Genomic DNA, 18688 nt, shown 5'->3' with positions numbered 1-18688 from the left:
GTTTAAAAAACTTCACTTAATTGAAATGATGTATGAATTATATAGCAAGGTGTATAACGAAAGTTTAACAATACAAATCAACAAACGAATACATAAACGAACAGTAATATAACTAACTAGAACTAATTCAACAAACATAAAAATTTATTCATATTAAATGTGGGATTAAAATTATGAACAAACATTTTAATTCAACAATCATATTAATTCAATTATTGAAGTGTTGTACAAATATTCCCAACAATCATTTTAATTCAACAATCATATTAATTCGTGCTGTTAAAATGGGAAAGCATTATTTAAAATGATTGTTGAATTAAAATGTTACATGAATTAAAATGTTTGTTGATAATTTTAATTCGTATCTGTGATTGTGCGGAAGTTTCAGGAACTATCCTTTAGTGTATTTGGGTACGTGTATACTAGCGCCTAATTAAAATTATCAACAAACATTTTAATTCATGTAACATTTTAATTCAACAATCATATTCATTCAACAATCATTTTTAAAGATTCTTTTACTACGTCTAACAATAAAAATGTATTTGTTTGTTGAATTAAAGTGATTGTTGAAAATATTCGGCTTCAATTTTCAAATCGTCGAATTTATATGACTGATGAATTAAAATGTTTGTTGATAATTTTAATTCCACATTTAAAATGAATGAATTTTTATGTTTGTTGGACAAAATCGTTTTATTAATCGAAGTATTTCTTGCAATTCAATTTAATTGTTTGTTATTAATTGTTTGTTGAAATACAGTTTCATATACACTCATTCAATATAACAATATAATTCATTTCACATTTTTATTAAGTAACATTCTTTAAACAATCATATTTAATACGTAAGACAATAACAACAAACGTAAAAAGTAGAGGCATACGATTGACTGTTATTTAAAATGGCACATTGTAAAATTTTGGAATAAAATTGTACAAATATTTTCAGAGAACATTTTAATTCAACAATCATATGAATTCATGCTGTTAAAATCGGCAAGAATTATTTAAAGTGATTGTTGAATTAAAATGTTACATTAATTAAAATGATTGTTGATAATTTTAATTCGTATCTCTGATTGTGCGGAAGTTTCAGGAACTACAGTTTAGTCTATTTGACTACGTGTATACTAGCGCCTAATTAAAATTATCAACAAACATTTTAATTCATGTATCATCTTTATTAATCAACATTTTTTTAATCAATCTCTTAATACGTAAGATAAAAACAACAAACGAAAAATTTAGAGACATAAGATTGACTGTTATTTAAAATGATACATGATAAAATGTTGGTATAAATACTAAAACGGCGTTCCATAGAGACATGCTTAAAATAAAATCCACTTTCGCAAGTCCACAATATACGAGTAATTACAAAAAGGGTAACTACTTGACTTTGTATCACACATTTTCTAACACGAATTAGAATTCTTTAAACCAATTTTCCGAAATAAACGCAGTATTCCATAAATTTTATACAATTACCATTATCAAAGATATACAGAGAAAACACCGCCTTTTTAAAAAAAACTTAAAAGGAAATGCACAAACGAAGAGTTGTGTACATAATTTCAACCAATCAGCCGGAAAATTAAGGATAACATCAAGGAAGCGTATGACAATTTCACAAGCTCACCTGAAAATGATGTATCTACGAATACCAAGACGTTTTGGCGTTACATAAAAAAGATCTAACGAGACGTTCTGTACGAAAATGCACTATAATAACGACACCTTACAATATACTGATATTGCCAGCGGGTTTGGGCGTTATTTCCATTCGGTCTATGACAATCCACCATTTAATATCAATCATATATCGACCAATTTAGTGAAATTCACATCAATAAAGTGACCTATGAGGATGTTATTGAGGCCGTGAAGGCGTGAATATTTTAAAACCGAACATAGGCAATTAACATGGGAAAAACGTTTTTTGCAGATCGTTGCTCCCCATGTTAACTTAGAGGGTTTATTATGACACCAATCAAAAGAAGATTTTTTTAGTTTATTTTCAGGCGTATTTCTCATTATTTTTTCAAAACTTCAGCAATAGGCAAGTCCCATTAGCAAAATCATGTTAAGCCATGGAAATTTCCTAAAGGATTGAAATAGGTTTTCACACAGACGGAATGGGACGCTCAAATTAAAAGCACGGAAAACAAATATCGCGTACTAGAGCAAATATTTCCGCTGTAAACGTTGTTTATTATATATACTTTGTCCTCAGTGAAATACATTTTACAAAAAAATTAATGCCAGTTGTCATAAACTGATATTGATTTCGACGTTTGAATCTGCTTTTTGATTTACTAGTCATGGCTTCACATTATTTTTGGTAAGTGGATTTATTGCCGAATTTTTGATAAAATAGTGAGAAATACACCTGAAAATTAATTCGTATATATCATTAGACGAGGAAAAAAATCTTCTTTCGATTGGTGTCATTATAAACCGTCTAAGTTAACCTGGGGAGCAACTATCTACAAAAAAACCTTTTTCCCATGTTAATTCTCTATAGTCGGTTTGGGAATTTTCACCCGATATACAGGGTGGTGCGTAGCGCGACGCAGCATAGGGATTTTAATGGTAATTTCTTTATAGTCAATTACTAGCTCCCCTAAGTATTTTAGAGCAAAAGTATAAATACGTTTTTTTAGAGAAAAAAATACTGCATCTGTTCATACTAGTACTTATAATTTTCCGTTTTTCAAAACCGTAGAAATCGACAAAATAAAAAGGTTCATTTTACAATAAATCAAATATGCCTTGCTCGAAAATATTTGAAGCAATATTGTTATTATTTGAGTTCACAAAAGATATTTGTACAACTAGAGAAGAAAGTTTTACACATCATTTTTTCTGAAACTATAATCAAAATTAAAAAATTATCGAATACAATGATGAAGTTTGCCACATACCAATCGAGATACGGGTATGTTTCAATTTTAAATGTCATTATTAAGATCAACGCAGCAATTGTTTTTTACTTTCCTCACTAAAGAGGAAGATCACATTTTCTTCCCCCTTTTTAAAGACTAAAGTATTATCAGATTTAGTATTATCAAGCACACATGCTAAACCAGAATTACAAAAATTACATGTGATTGCCGGCCTGTGTGGCGCAGTTCAGTTGAAGCTGGACTGTGGTGCTAGGGTCCCTGGTTCGAATCCGGGTTCGGGCATGGATATTTGTAAATGTATAGTGGGTTGGGTTGGTAGAGCAGCCTTGGCTGAAACCCCGCCCACTCAAAAATAAAGGCTAAATAAATAAATAAATCAATAGTCGTACCATTTCCAGCTCCCAGCCTAGTTGCGAAACGGCGACTGTTGCACCACAAGGATAAATGTATACCAATCTAAATCACTATCTGCCGTAATCAAGTAAAGTTTCTTTTGTCCAATGAATTCGAGCTATTTCAAATGCTACGTGAGATTTTAAGTATTTTTAAACTCCTGTGTCCAGTCGACCGAAGTTCCAGAATGCGTTATAGAGCGGGATATGGTGATACTTTTTCTGGTGTGATTTTTGCTACAAGTATGGCGACCATTCAAAGTAATTAAGTACTTCCCAAACGAAAATGGTGCTAACTCCCTGGGAGTGGGGCCGTTATGGGTTATTGCGTGACGATTGTTTAATGATTTTGAACAATTTGCTACACAAAATTCTTTGAACACTTTCTGGTAGTCGGTGACAAAACAACTGGCGGAAACAAAATACCATACTTTTCCGGTGGGCTTTCTAGCTCGCCATACTAATTTGAACTTGTCGATTGTTTTTTTTTTTTTGTGATTTGCTACAAGCATCAGACCAGTCCTTAGTTAGTCAAGCACGAAAATCATCATGCCTACTGGCATAGCCGCCATACCCCCGCAAAGTTGTCATTTTTTGTTAATAATTTTGGTCGATTTGCTACTGTATGGCATTTGGATTTTCCGAAAGTTCCTGCTCCAATTTGATCCATGATATATACAGTGTGTCCCAGATCGCGTGGGATTGCATGGGTAACTTTGTTATTATTAAAGATAGAGAATTGGTTAAATGGGCAATGTTTTGCAGTTTTGGATGCTTATTTAAAATTTTCTTATGGAAATTCAAAATGTCGCATAGGTTCGACGTAAATTCAAAAAAACTAAAATTGGTCATTTCCTTGAATGTCTTATATCATCGAAAGTATAAGAGATATAAAAAAAAGTTTTATATAAAAGTGACTGTCTTTGATACGCTTAATTTAGAATTGATGTCAAAAAAAATTTAAGATGGCCACTTTTGAGGAACATTTACCAACTTCCTAAAGTTAAATGGGCGCCATATTGGATTTTTAGATTACTTGATAGATTTTTTAATTCTCTTTTCAACGAGCCATCATAACATAAGATTGAAAATAAGATACCAATTATATTAGCGGTTTTTGTATTTTAATCAAGTAGTCTGTGACGAATAAAGAAAAACAAAACAAAATCTATTCGAGGCAACAAAACAATGAAAATAATTACACCAGATGTTTAAAATACTGGCCATTATTAGTGAAACACACTTCAAGACAGTTTAGTTTAGGCAACGTGTTGCCATTGATGATGATTATTATTATTGTAGTGGTAGCTACTTCCACTTTACTTTTATTTTTTAATTAAGTACTTACTTTTATAATTTAATGTACTGTACATAATTCGTGAATTGTGACCTAAGCAGCCAGCTTGTTGGTAGGTAGCATAAACCAACCCTTTCTTCGAAACATACGTTGTCGAGAAAAATCCTTTAAGGAAGTTTATTGGAGAATTTGTAAATCGTGGTGAGCAGTTAAAGATCCATCGAAGATTACCGGTCCAATTACATGACTTCCCATTATGCCATAAAATACATTAATTTAAAAAAAATTACTTGAGTTCGGCGTGAAACTACATCATGTAGGTTTTCCTGTGACGAGTATAGTGTTCATTGTGTCGATTTGAACACCCACAGTTAGAAAAAGATTCATCTGTCCATATACTCGGACTGGTAAAACTGTTAGTTTCGATATTCTTGCGGATAAACCACCTACTGACCTACAAAATGTGACCTGGGACAATGCATCAATGGTAAAATAAAGCAAAGTGTCTTGAAATGTGTTTAACTGGATAATGGCATGACATTTTTTCGAGGGGATAGTTTGTAGTTATACCACCATTTGTAGGTATGTAAGTATGGATAATAAGATAGTCAATAAGTGATGTTATAAAAATCAAAATTTTTCTAGGCCTACTTATATAAAATTTTAGAGGGAGTTGTAATGCCCAAACCCCCCTGTCATGAGTGCGCCCCTGATTTTTTAAACATCTGATGTAATTATTTCCATTGTTTTGTTGGCTCGAATAGATTTTGTTTTGTTTTTTTTTAATTCATCACAGCCTACTTGATTAAAATACAAAAACCGTTGATATAACTGGTATCTTATTTTCAATCTTATGTTATGATGGCTCGTTGAAAAGAGAATTAAAAAATCTATCAAGTAATCTAAAAATCTCATATAGCGCCTATTTAACTTTAGCAAGTTGGTAAATGTTCCTCAAAAGTAGCCATCTTGAACTTTTTTTTGACATCAATTCTAAATTAAGCGTATCAAAGATAGTCACTTTTATATAAAACTTTTTTTTATATCTCTTATACTTTCGATGATATAAGACATTCAAGGAAATGACCAATTTTAGTTTCTTTGAATTTACGTCGAACCTATGCGACATTTTGAATTTCCATAAGGAAATTTTAAATAAGCATCCAAAACTGCAAAACATTGCCCATTTAACCAATTCTCTATCTTTAATAATAACAAAGTTACCCATGCAATCCCACGCTATCTGGGACACACTGTACATATATGCCATACTTATGAAGGCCAAAGATGGCGCCATACTCGAAAATTTATTTATTTATTAGATTAGCAGCCAACAGTAATTGCCAATAACAGGCTACATTAAGTATATTAAACTAAAAACCAAAATAATATAAGTGCCAGTACAATTAACTTGAAACGAAAACAAATTGGGTTTAGGTAATAATAAATAAGTTATTAATAAAAAAAGGAAGAGAAGTATAATGGTAGAATGGATAACAGGTTGAATAAGTGTAAAATCCAATGTTATTTCTGCCTATGGAGTGGAGTAGCATAAGGTTGCGATGTAACTAAAGGTATAGAATTTTAATTTGTTTATAAAACGTTTTTTGTTGGGTTGAAAGATGACCAAGTCAGCATATTGATTCACGTATTTACTCATGCGATACAATGGTGATTGCGGAAGCACATTGGTTCTAGCGAACAGCAGATAAAAGGTTTGGGGATTCCGCCTTCCAGGTTTTGGTACGTGGTACTTTAAACATTGCATTGTTTTTATTGATACTGGTGCTGATATGTAATGTTGTAGGTAGAAAATTTCCTACGACTTTCAAGGGAACTAAATTGCTCTAACGTTATTACATTACATTGTATGATTCAAGACGTGGATATAACCCCGAACTTCAAAAATCTTTTCTGCACCGATTCTATTCTCTTAATGTAGCGATATTTCAAATAATAATAATAATAATAATAATGTCTTTATTCAACAAGCTAAATAAAAATAATTGTAAACACAACATACAAAACAATAAAATTAAAAAAAACTCATATGCTTGTTGAACCCCAAGGCGAAGTTCAGGTTGGTCACAAGTAACCTCCTGCTCTTCCACTTAACCTTGTTTCAATATATATATTTTTATAGATCACCACTTCTAAGTAAATCTACCAATTGACTTTTTCCCTAAATACATTAAAATGCTCTCCTTAGTTTGTGTTGCATTTTTCTGTCTCAGTACTAAAACCAACTATCGTACCAAATGTTTGAAAAATAGTCTTTTGAATGTCTTGTGATCCAAAGTGCTACATTTTAGAACAGATGGAACAGAATTATAAACATAATGGCTCAGTATTCCAACTTGCTACGAACTAATGAATTAAATAGCAACTACCGTCAACGATCTTCTAAAGCTACTATTTCTAATAGAAAAAAGAAGTAAAATTGTGCGCCTCCTCGAAATCATATAAATAATATCGGTTTGCACGCCAGAATCAAGCGCTCAGTGGCGCAACCAAGGAGGGTGCGTTGAGGCTAAAGCACCCCCCAAAATTCTAAAGAGAATAAGTGCTCACACATAGACAAGAAGTGGACAAATGAAATGAATTCGCCCAAAATCGCAAAATTTGCGCGTTTCTGTTCATCGCGAAATTACTGTTACCAGTGATGAAGTGTTAAGCACCCTAGCGCGCAATCCACGAAGACTTGATTTCATCATTTAAATTTTAATTACCTACATTTAAGCTAAATTCGATTGTTATTGATGCATTGTATTAAGCCAAAATAGACCCTCCCCGAAAAAAGGGTAGGTACTAAGACAACTTGTAATTCTAGCACCTCCCAAAGCAAATTTCTGATTGCGCCACTGCAAGCGCTTCCGCAACATCATTTCTCACATTGTTTCTGATAGCAGTATTATAGAGCAAATTATAAGCTCTTTCTTGTACAGTTTCGTGCACGATTGTAGTCTATATGACGCTATACAAGTTCTTCTATTAAAAATTGTATGAAATTGATAAAAATGTTTATTATTCATTCAGTGCCAGGTTGCGATCGTTAGTTAACTTTTACCATTACAAAAGACTTCACAATTCAAAGGATATTTTATGATTGAGTACATATAAAAGCGTAAGTATGATGGATCGAAATAAGGAGAAGCAGAAAAATTTTGATTCAACCATTCATTAAGTTTGTACTCCATTACATACCATGTTAATATTTACTTTGCTGAAATTGTTCTGCTAGCACAAAGGGCATGTTGAGATGAAATTAATTTCAACCGTAATGTAATAGAATAAAGCACTCTCCGTGCGTACGAAGAATTTTTTTTCAATTTATCGCGGTACTGATTTAATAGTACTAAAATTTGGGAATCTCGCACACTGAAGTGCTTCAGGAAACTCTCAACGGACTACATAGAATTCCGTTAATTTCGACGCTCACCGAAGGGCACCAGAGGAATAAACACAAATGTATTTAAAAGGGTCTTGTGAAACAATTTGAATAAAAAAATTCGGACGTTCCTACTGGGAACAGTTTCGCAACATTTGGAATGAAATATGCATATAACACTTGAGGATCGTCCCGAGATGGATATACGAGAGCTTTAAAGCGATTACGCTGGAAACAAACCCCGAGAAAGTACCCATAATGTATAACACCTCGGCGAAATAATAATTTATTCGTGCATGTGTTAAACGTGTAGTTAGATTTTGCTTGTATTAGACTACGAGTAAAATGGATTTCATTTAAAAAGGACAGAGTACAGGACGTTCGAATATTTTGATATTATTAATCAACCAACATCGCCTTGCCTGAATTTCTTTCGGGAATTTTTACTGCCACACACAAAGTTATTAGCACTGTTGGCTGGTTTAAAGACCTTTCATCAGTCTTTGATTCAGTGACCCACTACTGACTACTAGAAAAACTGTATACCTAAATATGGTGAGTCGTTGGGAATATTCTGTTTATAATAATCATAGCTATCACACAGAACTCAAATTGTAGAAATGCCATCGGGGGATACTTTTATATGTCACATTATCACAGGCTCTGGGTCCCACCTTGCTTGTGAAGTCTAAGGTTCCAGAAAGGCTTACTTTCCGAAGATTTCATAAAAATTATCGCGTGCTGCGTTAAAATTTGGAAACCGATCAACCAGGAAGACGTCTTCTCTAAATGGCCGTATGGCCCTTTTAATAAAATTATACTATTTACCAACTCAAGTTCACCTTATTGCTGCTTATTATTACATTATTTGTAAAACACCCTGTATTCTCCCATAATTAGGTAAAAACCCTTTTAACATAATTTGAAAGTAGCAAAAGAATTACGACTATGTAAGGTCCCCCCCGAGGTAGGTAATTTGATGGCATTTTCACGTCTCTGCAGGAAAAAGTTCGTTGAAACGTAAGTTGCTTTCCATCAAGTTAAAATGACATTCAAAAACCCCAAAGACTTCGATCGACTACTTATTCTAATTTAAAACAAACTCGCAAATTCATTTAAATTCCCGACATTCCTCGGGGATTAAACTCTAGCGTACCTACGGCGAAAACAAAGTCGATACTAGACAAATGTTGACGAGAATATTCCCGTCATCTCGGGGCAAAACACCGCACGCTAAGATGCCGTTGACTTACGTCTCTTTATGTAGAACAAGGCGATATATTCGTATTAAAAAAAGGAGAAGTGGGTATTAGGAATGTGAAAAATTGACGCAAAAGTTAATGCCGAGTGATTTACATAGAGCGAAGGCTTTGAGTTGTTTATAACGGGCTTTATGATAGTATAATTTGACTTTGATAAATTGCCAAGGGAAGCACGAATTACCTTTATATTATAAAGGTAATTTTAATTTTCAACACGGAAAGTGTTTAGAACGATTTTCCTTCGCCCATCTTCCCATTCAATGTGTGTAATTATGTACAATTTTTTTGCCATTCTAGGGATAAAAAGAGCAGAGGAGCATTTCATCATACGCGATGCTCCCTCGAAGCCGAGGGTTTTTGAAAATTCAATTTTAACTATCGGAAAGTAGCTCTGTTTTGGTTTCTATGAGCCACTCTGAATAAACGAAATCGAAATAACAAAGTTATAAAGAATGTTCGATCATTTAAAATTGCTTTTAAATTAATCTTATTAAGTAATGACAGCCAAGGGCGGTTTTAGTTTTCTTAGAAAGCGAGGGCTTGTCTGAAAAAAAGCTTTTTGTGGTCATATTTTCTATATGTCAGTTAGTCGCAAAAAAGAGATTCCTGTTTAATTCGAAACATTGATTATACACACTAATTGCATAACCAATTGTTCGAATTTAGTTTAGTTTACGAGTAAGTTTTAAGAAAATGGACTTGGCAACATTGTCAAACAAGTTTAAGTGGCCTTTATTGTTATACCTTAGCCTTAGAATAAGAGAGTCAGTTGGTCCTTAGCCTTCAGAAGGACATTATTATGTATTAGTTCTGCACTTTCATTAAAATCAAATGAACCAGAAAATTAAAAAATTAATCGACTTACCTAAAGAAAGATTAATTATAATTTTCCGAGCTTTCCCGTAGATATAATTAATAAAAATCGTTGACAACAACTACATATTACCACTAATACAATTATAATAATATAAACAAGTAAGAGTAGCTCCGTACCAACTAAGTAATTATAAGTAATTATAGGTTGTAGACCCAATGATAGCTTTAGCAAACTTTTCATTCGGTTCTTTTATCGATTTATTATAAAAGTTAAAAAACGTCGGTCAAGGACACGAAATAAAAGGGGGCAAAATAAACTAATCGCCCTAACCACGGCTGCAGTTACTCACGGAGAGACTAGGGTACGTTGGTAAGAGGTAGTAAAAATTTAGGCGCCACTAACTTTTATTTCCCTGTTAGGGAGCCGTGCCCAAAAATTAGAAAACAACCCTCTGGTGGTTCTTGGAAGCTAAGGCAATAAAAAGAAGGGGAAGAATATGAAACACTAAGTCTTCTCAAGTTTTACACATAATTTTCTCTGAAACTAGAATCAAAATTTAAAAAATTATCGTATACAATGACGTTTGACACACAGCTGTCTAGATGCAATTTTAAATGTCATTATTAAGATTAACGCAGCAATTGTTTTTTACTTTCCTCACTAGAGAGGTAAGTGACATTTTCTTCACCCTTTTTAGAGAAGAAAGTGGTTGTTTCTAAAGTGGTTTCAGAAAAAAATGTTTAATCTCGTCTGGGACTTTTCTCGAAAATACAAATTAAATTAAAATGATAAATGCAAACTGTGTGTATTGTTTTTTTTGTGAAGGAAATAATCTAGGGGAGGAAAAAAGGGATGAGGGCTAGGTAGGAACGATAAACTATTATATAAATGAGTAGCAATCATTGATTCAAATTTATGTGTCTGCTTTATGCGTATGTGACTGTTTGTGAGATCTCAGAATTAAAAGTAGTAATACTTTTCCTTTTTTGGTCGTACCTATAGTTACGGGGAATGATTGGGGTGGAACAAATGGGAGATACAAACAATTTGTTTAACTACGAGTACAGTAGATAGATAGGAACGAAATTTAAACGGTAGGGGATGTGCAGAATATCGAAAGGAACGATTAGATAGGGGAATGAAAACGATGGCACAGACGGTGTTTTCTGATCCTTGGAGTTGGTGGTCGTCCAGTGACTGCTTACGTAGAAAATGACCAGAAATACAGACACCGGTACAGGAAAATAAAAAGGCCCTAAAAGGAAAGCGAAAAATAAAAATACGGAATACGACAAACAAACAACCAAAAATACTTATAAGGTGGTACGACAAATTACAGAACTTTAATTACGTTCTAGAAAATATACAGAATTTATGAACAAAATAACCCCAAAGAGGTACTTACGGACGATGAAACAGAAACGCGCACCTGAAGAACGTTATTATAATCTTGGAAAATCAAACGGCGTGTATAATTTGTGGTCTGGTATGAAAACAACCAAAAAAAACCCAAAGAAAATCCCTAATTATAAAACTAAATATTAACCCTAACCTAAAATAAAAACAAAAGAAAACAAAATAAAACTTCATGAGGGGTTTTGAAGGCGCCAGAACTAAATAAGTATTAAAGGGGAAAAAGGAACGTAATAACGTGTTCAAAGGTGTCCAACCCGCGGTATTTCGTATCACTTTTTTTTAATTCCCAAGACAAATTTTGAATTGTATAGGATACGTCAGAAACACAAAATAAATACAATTAAATACAATTTAAAAATGTTGGTCAACACAATACAAGGACAAACAAAATTATACTAGAGATCCCCAATTTTTATCAATACAATTTAGAAATTCATCAATAGCGAGTGTATGATTGACTAGAAGAATTTTTTTTAAAGAAGTTTTAAAGCACTTTATTGTTTCCTGACTTCTAAGTGTTGGAAGAGCATTAAATAATTTAATGCCCATTGACGTGGGAGAATTATGGGCAAGTTTAAGCCTTGTTAAAGGGGTGATAAATTGTTGTTTATTGCGCGTGTTGTAATTATGAAAACTGCTATGGCGTAAGAAATGTTGCTGATTATGGAAAATAAAAGTTAACAATTCAAGTATATAGAGTGATGAAAGTGTAAGAATATTCAATTTTTTAAATATCGAGCGACACGAATCATACGTCTTACTACCAGCAACACATCTGACTATTCGTTTTTGTACCAGAAAAACATTTTTGCCGCACTTGACGAGCCACAAATAATTATTCAATAGGATAATTTGGATTGAATTTGAGCATAGTAATAAAATAAAGTATGGTTCACATCCATTAATTTAAGTTTTGATCTAAATAGATCCCCAAAAACTTCCCAGTGCCTAGAATATTAATGTTTTTATTACTTGAGTTAGACAAATAGTTATTTCCAAAAGTTGTACACGGTAGGAAAAACGTTTTATCGCGATTTAAGAATAATTTGTTAAAATTAAACCAATTACTAAGCTTATTTAGAATCTCAATAGCTTTTGATATATATTTTCTTGCCTTTTTTCGGATATTAATGCCGTCGTATCATCCGCATATAAACCAAGCAATTTAAAAACATGACAATATCATTAATAAATAATAAAAATAAAATAGGTCCCAAAACAGATCCTTGTGGAACTCCCATATTAACAGGCAAAGCTGTGGATAAAAATTTTGCAATAGTGAAACCGGTACTGAACGCAACAAAGGTAATGTACGCTATGAGCAGATTTGTAGTCTTCAAATTTAAAATGCAGGGCCTTAATAAAGTAATTATGTTGTTTTAAATTTTTTTTTAATCATCTGCCTGTTCTGTGACGGGCAACATCTTTTCTATGACTGCCCCAACTGTGATGCTGAGTAAGTTGCTGCTGCAGGGCTATCATGAACCCATGTTCCGAAATTTTATAAGTAAGGACTTTTTCCTTTTTCTTCCAACGAATCACAAGCCAGAAAATACTAACCTACCGGAAGAGAACATTACTGTTCTTAAAATATTCATTTGCCAAAACGTCGCACGGTGTAATGGCAATAACAAAGGTAGCAGCTTATTTTAACCCTTATGGGTTACATAAGATTTCTAAACGCAGTTTGTCTACCGAAATATCGAACGATAAATTGGTTTGGAATTTGTGACCTTCCAACACAACGCAAATAAGAAATTCCAACGCAAACGAAAGCGTGCCGGAACCATTCCCACAGAAAAGAACTAAAATACAATGAAGTCCAATTCACTACTGTTTTAAATACCACTCGGTATTTAAGATTATTGTGAACTGAAGTTCAGTGTTCTTTTGGGGAATAACCCTTTACAACAATATTTAATTAAAATAGCCTACCTGTAGATTCATCACTGTCTTGTAAACGTTTTGTAAATGCTCCAGCATTTTCCGGAACTGTTTCGTGAATAATTTTATTTCACCCCTTTTGTCACGGGGTGAAAAAGCACTCGATCGTTTAGGCATTTTGCCGGTATGTTGCACTGCGACGAGCACGAAAAACAGAATGAATATCGCACCGACTTGGAGACGGAGACCAGTTATACATGCGGTTTTTTTGTGGAGTGACAAATTCGCGCTGACGTGTAGGTTTCACGGAAACTACAATACAATGTAATAATTAAATCAAAGACAAGCGAAGAAAAATCTTATATTAACCTGGTTAAACAATTCTGCATGCCGTTGTTACGAATTAAGTTCTTTTTAGCGCATTTTTGCAAATTTATTTGTATAAAGGTAGGTTTTAACCTCACTTTGGCTGGCTGGCTGGCAGTAAATGCGAGCCAGTAGAAGAACGCTTGTAAAAAGACAAGGGGTTAGAGTAGGGCTCTTAGGTCTACGATGGTAGGGATGATCAGATATGTCCCAAAATGTATATACAGGCTTTATACCTCCCTAAAATGTCAAATGTAAAATTTAAACCCCCTACAGCAACACATAAGAGGCGGTGGGTTGAAAATAGTATATTGAAAGACAAGTGTTACAATGTGATCTATTGTAATACGACTATCTTGTGGCACGAGTGGCGTAGCGAAGCGGAGCCACGAGTGTCCACAAGATAGGAGTATTACAATAAAGCATTGTAACACGTGTTTTTCATACTATTTTTCTATTTCGGGGCTTTAATTTAATTAAAAAATAATTATCCAAAACTACAGAAAACTTTAAAATTAATATGTCTTAAGTTGGCAACACCATTTGCGTTGACAAATTTTAAGTTGGCAGCGTAGATAAACACAACATTGACATTTGGAAACTTTAAATTCCGTGAATGTGTAATTTTTTACTCGTAGATACCTAAATTTATTTATGGTGGATGTGTAAACTGCTAATTTGGAATGTATTAAGTTCTTCGTGTACCAAAAATCAAGGAAAACACGTAAATTTTACGTAATTTGATTTCACATCTGATGATTTGACGTTGACGTCTTGGCGAACTGCCAACTTAGAGATGAAAAGTTACCAAAAACAATGTTACAATGGAACTCATTGAAACACTGTTTTTGCCGAAAACAGTTGCACAAAATTCTCATTGTAACACCCAAATAGAAAAAATTTGTTTTGCAAACAAAGGGCGACGTCATAACTTTTTTACGTCATCTTGTACACGTCTGCAAGATTTCACATTCCCACGAGTGTTTTTTTTTAATTTCTCCCAAGAAGGGACTTGGAAATAATCTCTAGTGGGAAGTTTCAACTAGATGGACCGATTAGAATGAAATTTTGTAGGTGGATTCCGATTTGTAGATCGGAGTTCGTGAATTGGCAATGCAGGCCAAAAAGTATGGAAGGCCCGACATCTCCGTTAGTTAGAAATTCAAGCTGGGCATAGCTTTAACCATACAGTGAGTTTTTTAAAATGCGAACATAGGAGTTTGCATGCAATGTAATTTCCCTATATTCGATTTAAAAAAAAACCACATCAATCTATGAGATGTGCGCGGTTCACATTCCCAAAACGCGCAATTTGTGTGACTATGAATTCTTTTAATTAAGCCATGTGAGGCCATATCAACTTTAGGATGCATTTTTCTTTAACTTACGATAACTTGACTTCACATGCCACTCCCTGACATCACAATTCATTGTGAACCAACCTTCAATTATTTGTAGGTCATGTGCACTTGGTATTCTACTAATTTGATTTATTCAATACATAAATAAAGAAAATAAGAAAATAAATAACGAAAACAATTACAATAAATGTTCGAAGTGTCCTTCTTGACATTCTAAGCAATAACCTAACCGATTTCGTAATTAAATTGGACGGCGGCATTTTTAAAAATGTGACAGCTGTCAAAATTGTATCTACTACTCATTTGAACTACTCAATAGATTGATGTGTTTTTTTAAAAATCGAACATAGGGAAATTACATTGCATACAAACTCCTATGTTCGCATTAAAAAAAAATTCACTGTATAATACGCTGTACCAAAAGTTGTGCTTATTCGATTCAACATTCACAGTGGCATTTTGGCATCTCGACCATTTAAAAACCCAATTGCACGAAATTCAAACTGGGAATGCGGTCACTTTCCAGGTCCTTAAATAATTTTTCGCTGTTCAATTCGCGTAATTTTGCTTTATATTATATTATACCCCCTTGCTCGCCAACCTCATACAACTACCCTCATGCGTTGCTGTAGGGTTGAAAATAACTTTAATTGAAATTGCTCGCTCTCCACGTTCCTCGTATGAATTTTCAGGTACGTAGGCAGACTGGAAGTACTCGAGACCCCACATCTAGTTGAAACTTCCCGCAAGAGATTATTTTAAAGTCCCCTCTTAGAGCTCAAATCGCAACCTCTCTTTCTCGTGCCGCCAATAGAAGCTCGAGCTATGAGAAGTACAGAAAAATTGATTACTATTTTGTACCGTGTTTTTAACGAAATCACCCAAAATTCGAATTGCAAGTGAACGGGACGTCGGAACTGTGTACCGACAAAGAGAATGTGGTAGCACCCGACAAGCTTACTGTTATTGTGGACTTAAAAAAATCAAACTTTAATTGCGGGCGAACGTCGGAGGTGGGTACCGACAAAGGGAGTATGGTAACTCCCGACAAGATTTTACTGATGATGGAGTCAAAACTTCACACGCGAATTGCGAGTGCACGGAAGTGAGAAGCGGGTACCGACAAAGTGAATGTGGTAGCTTTCGACAAGATCTTATTGATGGTGGAGTCAACAGTGGCTAATAAAATATTGATCTGCCACACAAAAATGCGCTGAAGTCCCTTCGATCTCACACGAGGAATTTCATAATTTCTATTATCCATAGCAGTTCGCACAGTACACAACCCAGAATTTAAATAGTGATAGAATGCCGCCTGGTGATCTGTTTAGATTTCCGGCGTGCAGAAAAATCCGCCTTTATGGAGCTCACGGCGGATCTGTCAGGTTTGCATGTAAATAGGACCATTTACTCTATGATAAGACCTAAACTTGAAGCATTGAAGTAAGCAACGCGGTTTCGCGTTCCCTTGTAAGCGTATATTATTATATTGTACATAGTTTTTCAATTATATCTTTATCACGAAAATCGGCGTTTTCGGAAAATCGGATTCCAATTTGTGCGTTGTGCGAATACGACGTGTTTTACATTGCTCTGTTTTAATCAAGTCGAAAGTGCAAATTTCATAGAAAACATGTACCTATTTAACACAGTTAAAGTGTTACAAGACAATCCTTGTCTCTTTTAAATCACATTCTGGTGAGTGTAATTACGCAAAACGTAACCAAGGTCTCCACTTTTTGCAATTGATAATTAATTCTCCTTTGTAGTAAAGTATAGGTACCATAATATTTGCACAAATTTAAACCGAAAATGCTGTTGCATAAAAATGAACATTATATTATATAATAAACGATCTACGAGTGTAGTTGACTACTTAGAAAGGCAGCTCTCTGAGCGAGATGACGAAGTTACCAGTTTAAATAAAGTAATTAACCACCTGAAACAAGAAATCGATTCACTACTCCAATTTAAGAAAAACAATTAAAAACCAAATGGACGAAAAATTAAATGATAGTATTTCTATGGAAAACTCACTACAAGATGAAAACTCCAAACTGTTAACTTTGGTGTATAATCTAAAAGCTGAGAATAAAAACTTATCCAAAGATATTGAAGATCTTAAGAACGAATTAGGCAGTTTGAAAAGCCTCTGCTATCAATCTAATACTAGGGATTATTTTACTCAAACAGATGCACTTGTTAATTGCACGGAAATAATTAATATAAAGGAAAAATGCTTCCCTTCAGACCTGTACAACTGACACACCATACAAAAGTACCCAAACATTCATTAATAAATCCGACGCGGAATCTCAGACGATGAACCAGATTATTAATTCTAAGATTGACAGGGGTGTGCGGTAAATTCGCCCCGGTAAATTCGCCCCCGAAAATTCGTCCCCGGAATATTTGCCCCCAAGTAAATTCGCCCCCGGAATATTCGCCCCGACAAATTCGCCCCGTAGCATACGCCCCATAACATTTATTAACTCTCGGAAGTAGTAGGTTGGTTTAAATTAATTAAATAAATATTTGCAAAAATTACGATATTTGGAACTCAATACGGCGAGACTGACAACTCTAAATTGTTCATATTCAATCGTCTTTCACCTGTAAAAGGCTGATTCAACGGTTCAACGTCAACCGTATGTTTACAATACATTTTACAACAAATTGGGTTTACAAAGGAGTCTAATTACTTATGGATGTATTGAAATATTTATGAACTATTGATGGATGTATTGTAATGTTTTTGGCATCAATGTATAAACAAAGGATGATTCTTTCTTTACACTTACATTTGAAAATTGGTCCAGATTTGATGTAAATTTGTGTTGAAAAACACCAACATTGATGAAGTTTTCTGAAGTATCAAATCATAATTAAAATAATCTAAAAAAATCTAACTCGAAACATCCCATTTCTTTAAAATATAAAAAAAAGTTTGCTTATATATTTATTAGTTAAGTAGCAATTAGTCTGCTACGGTACTCTTGTACTCGTTCCAAATTCAGCCCGTCGGATCAGCCTTAAATTTAAGAATTTTGGTAAAAAATGTGCAAATGCCAGAAAAGTTGAAAAATGTCCAAAATATCCACTTGAGATCAAAAAATGTTCAACGTTGACCATTTACCAAAAATTTAGACCTTGAAAAGACAATGAATTTAGTAGGTATATACTATTATGTATAAAAATGACAATACATACACGTTTTTATTACTGATACCATAAGAGTTCCTTTTTTGCTGTTGTCAGTTCGATTTTTAGATTTTTGTACTTACGAAAGGTGAAATATTGTGTTTGATTTACAATAAAATAAACTCTTCGTCTATTAGGATTTTAATATTTAAAATCTTAGAAAATCGTGCACAAAATTCATTTTTTAAGTAAATCTAACTACCTAATTAAACAATAATACAAAACTTTTTTTGTTTTTTTGGGGGCGAATTTACCGGGGCGAATTTTCGGGGGCGAATCATCCTACAATCACCAGCACATACGACAATTCTGGATGCGGTGGTCCAGAGACTATTTAACATCTCTTCAAGTGAAAACAAAAACCAAGTCCTCAGATGCTTCGTTAACAATTGCCC

General features: G+C 33.7%; 1 protein-coding gene across 1 annotated transcript in view; it reads right to left on the bottom strand.

The window, feature by feature from the left end:
- The window catches only part of LOC116174558 (BAI1-associated protein 3-like), a 30296-nt gene extending 16857 nt beyond the window's left edge, over positions 1-13439 (bottom strand). Inside the window, exon 1 of the mRNA XM_031492495.1 lies at positions 13417-13439. The gene's annotated coding sequence lies outside the window, so the exon portion shown is untranslated. The remainder of the gene's footprint in view (positions 1-13416) is intronic.
- Positions 13440-18688: the final 5249 nt, after the last annotated feature.

This window comes from Photinus pyralis, unplaced genomic scaffold, assembly GCF_008802855.1.
Source record: "Photinus pyralis isolate 1611_PpyrPB1 unplaced genomic scaffold, Ppyr1.3 Ppyr1.4_LG6, whole genome shotgun sequence".
In the NCBI taxonomy this organism is placed as follows: domain Eukaryota; kingdom Metazoa; phylum Arthropoda; class Insecta; order Coleoptera; family Lampyridae; genus Photinus; species Photinus pyralis.
The sequence above is the reverse complement of the archived record's forward strand: the minus strand, read 5'-3'. Positions and strand labels throughout refer to the sequence as shown.